The sequence below is a fragment of the Hyaena hyaena genome, unplaced genomic scaffold (assembly GCF_003009895.1).
Source record: "Hyaena hyaena isolate Hyena2069 unplaced genomic scaffold, ASM300989v1 scaffold_692, whole genome shotgun sequence".
NCBI lineage: Eukaryota > Metazoa > Chordata > Mammalia > Carnivora > Hyaenidae > Hyaena > Hyaena hyaena.
In genome coordinates this window covers 80,231-89,966 of record NW_024081325.1, presented here as the reverse complement: position 1 = coordinate 89,966, position 9,736 = coordinate 80,231, and positions in this window count along the sequence as shown.

The following is a 9,736-nucleotide window of genomic DNA, read 5'->3' as shown; positions in this document are numbered from 1 at the left end:
GTAAATTTAAGTTAGTAAAGTAGCAGCAATGCCCTGAAATGGTAGTATGTTCATCATGTATTTCCATTTAGAATGAACAGCCTTCAGTTAAAATTCTGGCTAGTTTTCTTTATGAAAAATAAGATAATTTATAACCTTAAAGAAACATGGTCATAGTCATATGGAATAGAGTTTCAAACATTCATTAATAACATTAGTATTATTTACTGAATTTTAAAACTTAAAATGATGCTCATCTGAGGTCATTTACATTCATCTTTAAATCAATTTTGTTCTTTTTCATATGGTGACATAAACTCCATGTGCAGCTATTGTTCTTTGTATACAAATGTAGTCAGTATTTCCATGAACCTGGCTGATTCAAGCTTCTCTGTACAGTGACTCTAAAATGTGCCAGGACTGGGTGCCTCCGTGGCTCAGTTGGTTAAGCATCTGACTTCAGTTCAGGTCATGATCTCATGGTTTGTGACTTCAAGTCCCGCATTGGATGAGTTTGAGCTGCCCTTTGGATGAGCCTCTCTTCTCTCTTTCTCTCCCCCTCTTGCTGCCCCTCACTTGTACCCCCCCACCTCTAAAAAAAGCAAAATAAAAGGTGTCAGTACTGACAGAGCACGAAAAAGAAAAATGACACAGACAGCTACAGAGTGCAATGCTGAAACTCAGGGCATATTTGTATAAACAGGTTATATATTTACCTAAGTCTTTCTGGAAGAACTGATAATCAACTCCTTACTAATTATCATGCTCTACAAGGAGAAATGTATTCAAGTAGTGCTTCTCAGTTGAATATATTATGCCTCATTAACTCTAAGACACTGCAAATTATAAGATGTATCATTATTTCATGTACCTTATAGAAGGAAACTAGCCACAAATTAAACTATGTAACAATGTTCTGTAACTAATTATACATTTTCTTTATTTGATACACATCAAATGTAGCCTTTTGAGTTACTCAGGGTTTTCTGTAAAAATGAATAGAAAGTATACATGATATAAATTAAGCATTTCTGAAATTCACGCACAAAGTCCATCTCTTTGGAATCACCTTCTGATGGGTGATTCTGACACCTCGCTACGGATACCATCTTTTGTGCCATCGGGAGCATTGATGATGCCGTGTTTCTTACGTGAGTAGGGATACTTTCTTAAGGTTTTTCTTCTAGGCAATGAGGGAGTAGCTAGATCACTGGAGTGGCTTTCAGTTGCCTGTTGTTCTTTAAGCTCTCATTAGTCTTACCCAGTAAAATTTTCAGAAATTTTGCACAACAGGGCAGCAGCGTTTCAGCAGTGGCACCAAACATCATCATGGACGTCCCCTGCACATAAATATGGTTCCCAACATCACTGTCACCAAATATGGTGTGTTTGACCTTGAGACAAGAGCTAATGGAAGTGAGGATTACACTAACACAGGAAAGTTAAGGAGTCTAGAGGCTCCCAACATAAACCTCATGCTGGTGGAATTGCCCTTTAAGGGGTATGCATCTGCTGCCATTTTAGTGCTGGTCACAAATTACATGTTATTACTTCTAAAAAAAAATCTTAATAACCACTTTTTAAAATTTAGGAATATTCTTGAATTAATAATCGACACATAAGTAACCTCAGGAGGATGCACATTTGCTCCCAACTAAGTACAAATTCTCAGTGAGTATTTTAAGGAACTTAATTAAGGACAAACATTCCCTCATTTTTCCTTAATACTGGAGTCAAGTTAAACTTTTCTTTTAATAGCTTTGCCATTATTTGGCTTGACTTTAGCAGTCTGATTAGATCTGCAATTTATGCCTTTCATTCATATTACTTAATTTATTATAATTTAGATTTACCCACATCAGTGTTGAATTGTTCATTTATCCCAATTTCTTGAGGTATTAATCTTCATTGTTCATAGTGCCATTCACAGTAGGCTTTAAAAAAAGTTGATAATAATCCATCAAAAATTTCTTGGGCTCTTTAGCTAGGTGGTCAAGGGAGGAAAGCATATAAATCAAGCACTGTGTTACCAAAAGTATAAAAGATACATTGCTTTCGAGTCCAGTATCAAACCCTCATGAAATATAATTAGTTCTGTCCCTTGTTGTTCTCTAATAAGTTACTATGATAAATAGCTCCAAGTTTTTTGGCAGTACTCTTTCATTTAAAGGGGTTCTCTCTGTCCCTCCACCAGCACTCTTATTCATAGAGGAAGAAGCTAGGGTTGAAGAGATAACGTCTACCCTGGATGGGTTTGCTTTGTGTCTCCAATTCTGTTACAGAACTCTGAGGGCCCAAGAATTCTAAATTCTAACTTAACCTTCCAGATTGTTACAGAAGTATCATTTTCAAGGTGGGAGGATAGAATATATTATATGTAACATTTTAATGACTAGATTTATGTATCTTAAATAGTTAGACACATGGTATGTAGGCCTTCATCTTATACTTTAGCCACCCCTGTAGATTCAAAGGGTTGGTCTTATTTCAGGATTAAACAAATGCAAATGCCCAACATACTCAGAATTTTCCTTTATGCTGTATTAAAGCATATAAAATGGAATGTGTTTCCATGTTTATGGATTGTTTGAATAATACTTTTCCAAAGTTATCTTCTTTCTAATCCTGTAATTGCTCATCCCTTCTTTTGTTGAGAAATAGTTCATAATAAAAATGAATAAATCATGCATAAGAGGTATTTTAAAGTCCTCCCCGCCCTTCAACAAACCCCTTTCTTTCAGAAGTAAAATGTAGCATGCCAATGTTTAAAAATGCAATTAACACTATTTATTTATTCAGATTGTCACAATTTTCACCTCCTAAAACCAGTGAGAATTTTGCACCACTTCCTTCCAGGTTTCTCCCAAGAGTAAATGTGTTAATGATATGTGTAATACCTCATGCTGTAGCAAGAAAATAATGAAGTCTCAAACTCAGACACCCTATTGCTTTTTATACTATGTTTTACAAACAAAACAACTGGAATTTTCTTTAGTAAATTTGAATTGGGGATGGTTATGAAAGAAAATTATTCACTGATTATTTCTTGTATTCTCCTGTATCTAACAAACTGACAATAATCTGTGAATATAACAATATGCCACTTAATGATATTATTAATTTCTAAATAAATGTCTCCACTCAAATTGAATTACAAATATAATAGAATATGATGAAGTTTATTATTGAACATTATATTAGGTTGAATATTTGGGGAGAATTTCACAGTGTAAAGCTTTACCTCAAAACTTTGGTAATCATTTTAATGATCATCATAAATTTAATGGTTTATTAATTCCTCATATATAATTGAAATCTTTAGTTGATTTGAACAGCATTGAAGAGGAATGATCAAATTAGAAATGGCCATTTTAATCTAGAAGTTCTTAAATTTGAGTTATCACTCTTCTCCAAAAATTGCCTAATACTTTTTATTAAGTCATAGGGCATAAATCACCCTCAAGTTGTAGCGTAAAAATTAAAAAGTATAAGGAAGAAAGTCACATATAATAAATCATTGAGAAGTGACAGCACTAAGGTGAGATGTATAGTGGCCTTACGATTTTTTTCCCCAGAAGAGCCTATAAAGAAACAATAATCCTCTATGTTGTGTACCTGCTCCTCAGTTTCATAGATTGATCCTGAATATTGTCTCACATTGTCTTGTATGCTAAGATAAATACATTTGATACTTTTAAAAATATCATACTTTGAAATATATTTAATGTAAAGCAATACATTATAGAATATTATATTTGGACTTCCTGATTTAACAGCACATATAGTCTATAAAATTAGAACTCTGACAGTTTCTGTTGAAAATTTGTTAATGTGAAATTGATGAATGATGTAACAATTTTGTTCTAAGGTTTTAATTAGATTACTACAAAAATACAACTGTGAGACTAGCTGGGTTTCTTATTAAAGTGATATAATTTTATTTCCCAAGAGAAAACTCTAAGCACTGAAGAGCATTTAATTGAAATTATTTTTGTTATCATGCTTAAAGCTTTCTTTCAGGATCTTTCTTTCCCTAAATAAGGACTCATGTGATCAATCTGAATAAAAAAAGAAAACCTCAATAACACAAATACTCATTTACTTTATTATATTTTGTATATTTATACTTGATAGCCTCAGAATATTTATATCTTTTATATATATAAAACAGGGAGTTGAAACCTCTGACATAAGCAAGATAATTTTTTCCCCTCAATCTTTACCTTTCTTCCTTTTAATTGGTATATCTCTTACTGTACCACTATGAAAATTAATTCTCTTTCATTTTAATTGTCAATGGAGTCAGTCCAATCAATGTTTGCTGAAAACTTGTAATTAATTTTCTTTTCTATCATGACTTTTCCAGTGGACAGAAAAAATATTGCATTGAATTTAGGAGTTCTTATAATTTTCATATGAAAAGAATTTCATTTTTTTTGTAACTTATTATTACTATGTACAAAGCATTCCCTTTCTTTTAACAATACTTTGGGCTAATTAGTCTCTCTTTTACAGATGCAGAATGCAAGATTCAGATAGAATAGGTGTTGGGACTATCATTCAAATTTAAGATATATTCCTGTAAACTATAAATATTTATTCTGTGCAATATTGTTTCTGGGGTCTTGAGTAATAATAAAATAGTAGTAGTAATAATTATTAATTCTTTAAAGTATTTATATTATAGTAATAATATTATGATACTATAATATCATAGTAATAATGTGGTAATAATACTAGTAATATATCATAGTAATAATACATATTTATTAATAATAGTAATAATTATTACTATTACAACAGTAATTCTTATTATTATTATAAAATTATTATAAAATTAGGTCATTGTGATGGGTCACATTGATTTTCAAATGCTGAACTAGGCTTTGCCTTCTTAGTATAAACTTTCTTGATTTTGATGTGTTTTTTTTATGTATTATTTCAGTTTGCTGGTATTTTCTTGAGAATTTTTATATTTATTTTTATTAATAATATTAGTTTTTAAAAATTATCTCTGATGTGTCAAGATATGTTGTCTCATATAGTGAGAAGAGAAGTGTTTTCTCTTCATATTCTGGAACCCATTTTTAAGATCTGGCACTAATTCTTTTTCAAATGCTTGGTATAATTCACCAGTGAGGCCAATCTAGGCCTAATTTGTTTTTCCAGAAAGACTTTAGCTACAAATTTAATAAAGCTGAGGTCATCTATTTTTTCTTGGATGAGGATTTGCAGTTTGTATGTTTCAAGGAGTTCATCTATTTCAACTAAGTTGTCAAATTTTGTCATTGGGGTTCTTTGCAGTATTCCTTCATTATCCTTTATATGTCTGTGGAATCTACAGATTCCTATTTTATGTCATTCTTGTTGTAAGTGATTTGTGTCTTCTCTCTTTTTTTCATACTCAAACTAAGTAGACATTTAATCAATTGTATAGATTTTTGTCAAACAAGAAGCTTTTGGTTTCTTGGATTTTCTGAACTCTTGCTTCATTTTCAGTTTTATTGATTTCTGATTCCTTATTTATTAATCCATTCTTTCTGTTTGTTTTGGTTTAATTTTCTGTTATTTTTTAGTAGTTTCTTGAGGTGGAGTCTTACATTATTGATGTGAGATCTTCATTTTTTCCAAAGAGCATTTATATGTTTTTCTCTAATCTTAAGTGAATTGCTATTCCTAAGTGTATAACATTTCCTATTTTCCCTTGAGATGTCTGTTTTGATCTGCAGGTTATTCAGTAGCATGTTGTTTGCTTTTAAATATTTTTAGATCCATCATATACCCTTCTGCTATTTATATAATGTTTAATTCTCTTCTGTCAGAGAACATAGTTTGAGTAACTTTGATTCTTTAAATTTAATATGGTTTGTTTTGTGATCTAGAATATGATCCATCTTGGTAGATGAGGGCATTGCCAAATCATGTGGATCGATTCTTCATTGTGTAAAATGGTTTTATGCATTGGACAATGTCTAGTGTCTGGATCTTCTGTCCACTAAATGCCAGTAGTAGGCAACAATTATTTTGCAATGATTTTCAGATTTCCCTCAGAGATATTTAAATGTCTTTTAGGGACAAAAATGCCTCCTATTGAAAATAACTGATTTAAACAAACTAATATTATAATTATTTCTTAAAATAGTTATTTGTATTTCATATATTTTAGATTTGTTTATTCTCGATCCTACTTTAACCATTGCAAATGTGATTATTAAATTATTTTACTTTGTCTCTTTGAGTTAATTACTGTATATAAAAAAGTACATTCAGGAAAAAATACCCATAAATTACTATTTCAGTTTAGTGTTCTTTCTGTGTGTGTGTGTGTGTGTGTGTGTAGTAGTAGTAGTAGTAGTAGTAGTACAGGTTAGCCATTATTAATATTAGAGATTTGGTGTTTTCTTGCATCATATTTATCTGTATTTGCAGACTAATTACAATTGCACATTTAGGAAAAATAAAGTCCCCCTCCTTCATATTTGTAACTTTTATTGTGGTGAAATTGATGTAGTTTTTTTATTAAAGAAAATAATTACTTTTTAGTGTCTGTCTAAGAGAATGTGGTTTGAGCAAGTGTCTCCTGATTGGTGGTGGCAGGCAAATTGTGAACCGTTTGATAATCACTTAATAATGTTAGTTTTTGAGGTAGCAATTTAGACCAGCTGCACTGGACTGTCTGGTCTCATCATTATTTCTTCTCCGCTAAACAAGCTGTCATTATGGTTCACACAAACACATTTCTATTTTTCCAGAACTAGAACAGCTCACCTGGGACAATCAACAAGGGAGAAATCTACTATATAAAAATTTTCCTTTGCAGAGAGGACAGCTTAATATAAATATTGTTATTAATGGATTTAGAAAAGACATTTCTCTTATTTTTCTGTCCAGTGAGTGGTGTTTTTATTTCCTTTACTTATGCTCATGACAATGATTTAAAAAGTCACAAACAGTTCATCCCTGAGTTAAGTATACTCTCATAGCTTATTGTATCAACCTTGACCTCAACCTTGTCCTCATAGAGTTGGTAATAATTGATTTTCACTGATTGACAATAAGTGAGAGTTTTTAACTTTCTCATGTTTCAAATCACAGAGAGTAGTACATGAATTTACAAATTATTTTTTATAGAAACGCTTAGTTTATATTACATACATTCCTTCAACTTCCTTAATAAATCAAACTACCCAGATGAACATGAAATACATTATTAAGGTCAAACTCTGCTTTGCAGTCCAATAAGTATCAGCACTTTTCACAGAAGCAATTATTCTTAATGCTACTACTGCTGCTACCACATTCCTGAGGGCTTGCTTTGTGCCAGATACAATGGCTCATTATCTAATTCAATCTATTTTAATCTTCAGAAGAAAACACGGGTTGGTGCTGTATCCAGCAAATGAAAAACCTAGAAATTGAGACCAGATGCGACTGTTCCAAAAGCTTTCATTTTTTAATACCTATTTGTCAGAGACCAGCTCCGGCCAGGGTCCAGGGGTCCCTGAAGGATGGACAGTGTTGGCGGGAGGGAGAGTGAGAGAACCCTGAGAGTCTTTCTGATCACCAGGCAGGCATCTCTGCTCTGACTGGGGCTCAACTTTATTTTATCATTAAGTGTTTGGGGGATGGCACAGAAGTGGCATTTGCCTTAGACAATGATTTCTGGTAACAAACTTCATTGATATGTAAGAATTTCCCAGAACAAAGATTTGTAGAAGACTTCTGCATAACCTTTATCAATAGTGATTGAGATAGTTGATTTAGATACTTATCCTATGAGAAGGAAGGTATCTTTAGCATACCAGACAATGTTTTTAGCATAAAAAGGGTGAAGTTACTTCTTTGTGATCAGGAGTCAATAGCTTGTTTAAGGAGTATTAAGAAAAACAGGTCTTTCAGGAAACACCTTTGCTCCCATAATCACAAAAGAAGAATTTCCTCAATAGGTTCCTTCACAGGGAGCAATCAGCATATTCAAGGCCAGAATAAGTTACTCACAAATGCCTTGGGGGGCCGGTGCTCCAAGCAGAAACAATTGGGTGGGGGTGGATATCTGTCCTTAACTCTAAATTAGGCTCTTTGTCTCAGCGCCAGGCTCAATTGTAACTCTTGTGTTCTTAGCCCCCTTAATTATGTAAGTCTTGGATCTGCAAGGCCGGTAGGAAGAGCCTTTTGACAATCATCCACAGAGCTTTCATCCGAAGTCTTTTTGGAAAAGGCAGGAATATGCTTTTCCTTATGAGTAATCTGTGTGGACAATATTGGTCTGATATGGAATATTGTGAGGCCTGGTCAATACCAGCAGCCTCATTTCCAACAGGAGCCAGTAGTAGCAGAAGGTGATACCAGTTTTCGTTTCTCACGTCAGGAGCTGTGCAAACGCTACCATTTCCTCACTGTGACTGTCATCCAGCTAGGCCAGTGTGGCTCCCAGCACTTGTGTATTACCCTCAAATAATAGATATTCATATAGCTTAGGATGTTTAGAGCATGAAGAGAGTGGCCAAGGAAGTAAAGAGAGGATGTGCAAGGCATGAAGTCAGCCAAGAGCATAGCTTCTTACTGATCTATAAGGAGACCTGCATATGGGTTAGAGGATAAAATTCGAAGTGCAGAGTTACTAAAAATGAGGTTATGTAGACACTCGGGCAAATTCAAGGAGGACTTTGCAGATAATGTTAAGCAGTCTGGACTTAACCCTGAGAGCATAAGAAAATCATTGAATTTTGAGCAGAAAAATAATATCCCTATGCTTAAAGAAACTTTTTTTTTTTTTTTTATGGTTAATGCATTGTAAGACCATAAGACTGGAAAAAGAATTTATGAAATTGAATCTGTATTAAAGTTGCTGGATGGCTGAGTCTTGGATTTGGGTCATGAAACTCACTTCTGGGGTTTATAAGACAGTAAGGCTTAAGAATAACACCACAGTTTCTGAATAAGAGATTTGTTAATTTTTGTTTGTCTGACAAAGGTTTAAGTACCTGGGGAAAAAATTGGAGGGTACATCATTTTGAAAAGTTTGGATACATTTATCTTCATTACACTTTTTTTTTTCTTTTTGTCTTCTGTGAACTCTGTGCTGGGACCAATTTCTGCATATAGCTTTCTATTCCTTTGTTCCTTCCTTTCCTTCCTTCCTTCCTTCCTTCCTTCCTTCCTTCCTTCCTTCCTTCCTTCCTTCCTTCCTTCCTTCTTTCCTTTCACATAAAGCTTTCCTTTAAACTATTTTCCCTACCATGTCTTAATTATACAAAAATCTAGTTTTCCTATGGGTTTATTCCCCCATTCTTTAAAAAAACATTTTATGGGCACCTAGGTGGCTCAGTCTGTTAAACATCCAACTCTTGGTTTCAGCTCAGGTCATGATCTCATGATCATGTGAGTTTGAGCCCCTGTCAGGCTCCGTGCTGACAGCATGGAGCCTGCTTTCCCTCTCTCTCTGCCTCTACCCTGCTCCCTCTCTCTCTTTCAAAATAAAAAAAAAGTTAAAAAAATGAAAAAAGAACATCTTCCCTACTACCCTCTGCCTACCTCCTATTTGGTGACATCACCAGGCAAACCCTACTTCATCCAGGACCATTCATGGTGTGTGTCTGTTTTGCAGTATTAAAGAATTCAAATCTTATTCCCACATTTGCCTGTATTTTGGCTGTTCTCACCATCTGACTATACCCATCAAACCTGCATATTAGTGGAATTCTTACAAAGGTTTTCCCATTATTTTCTGAGGTATCGCTCTTTATTAGAAGAGCAC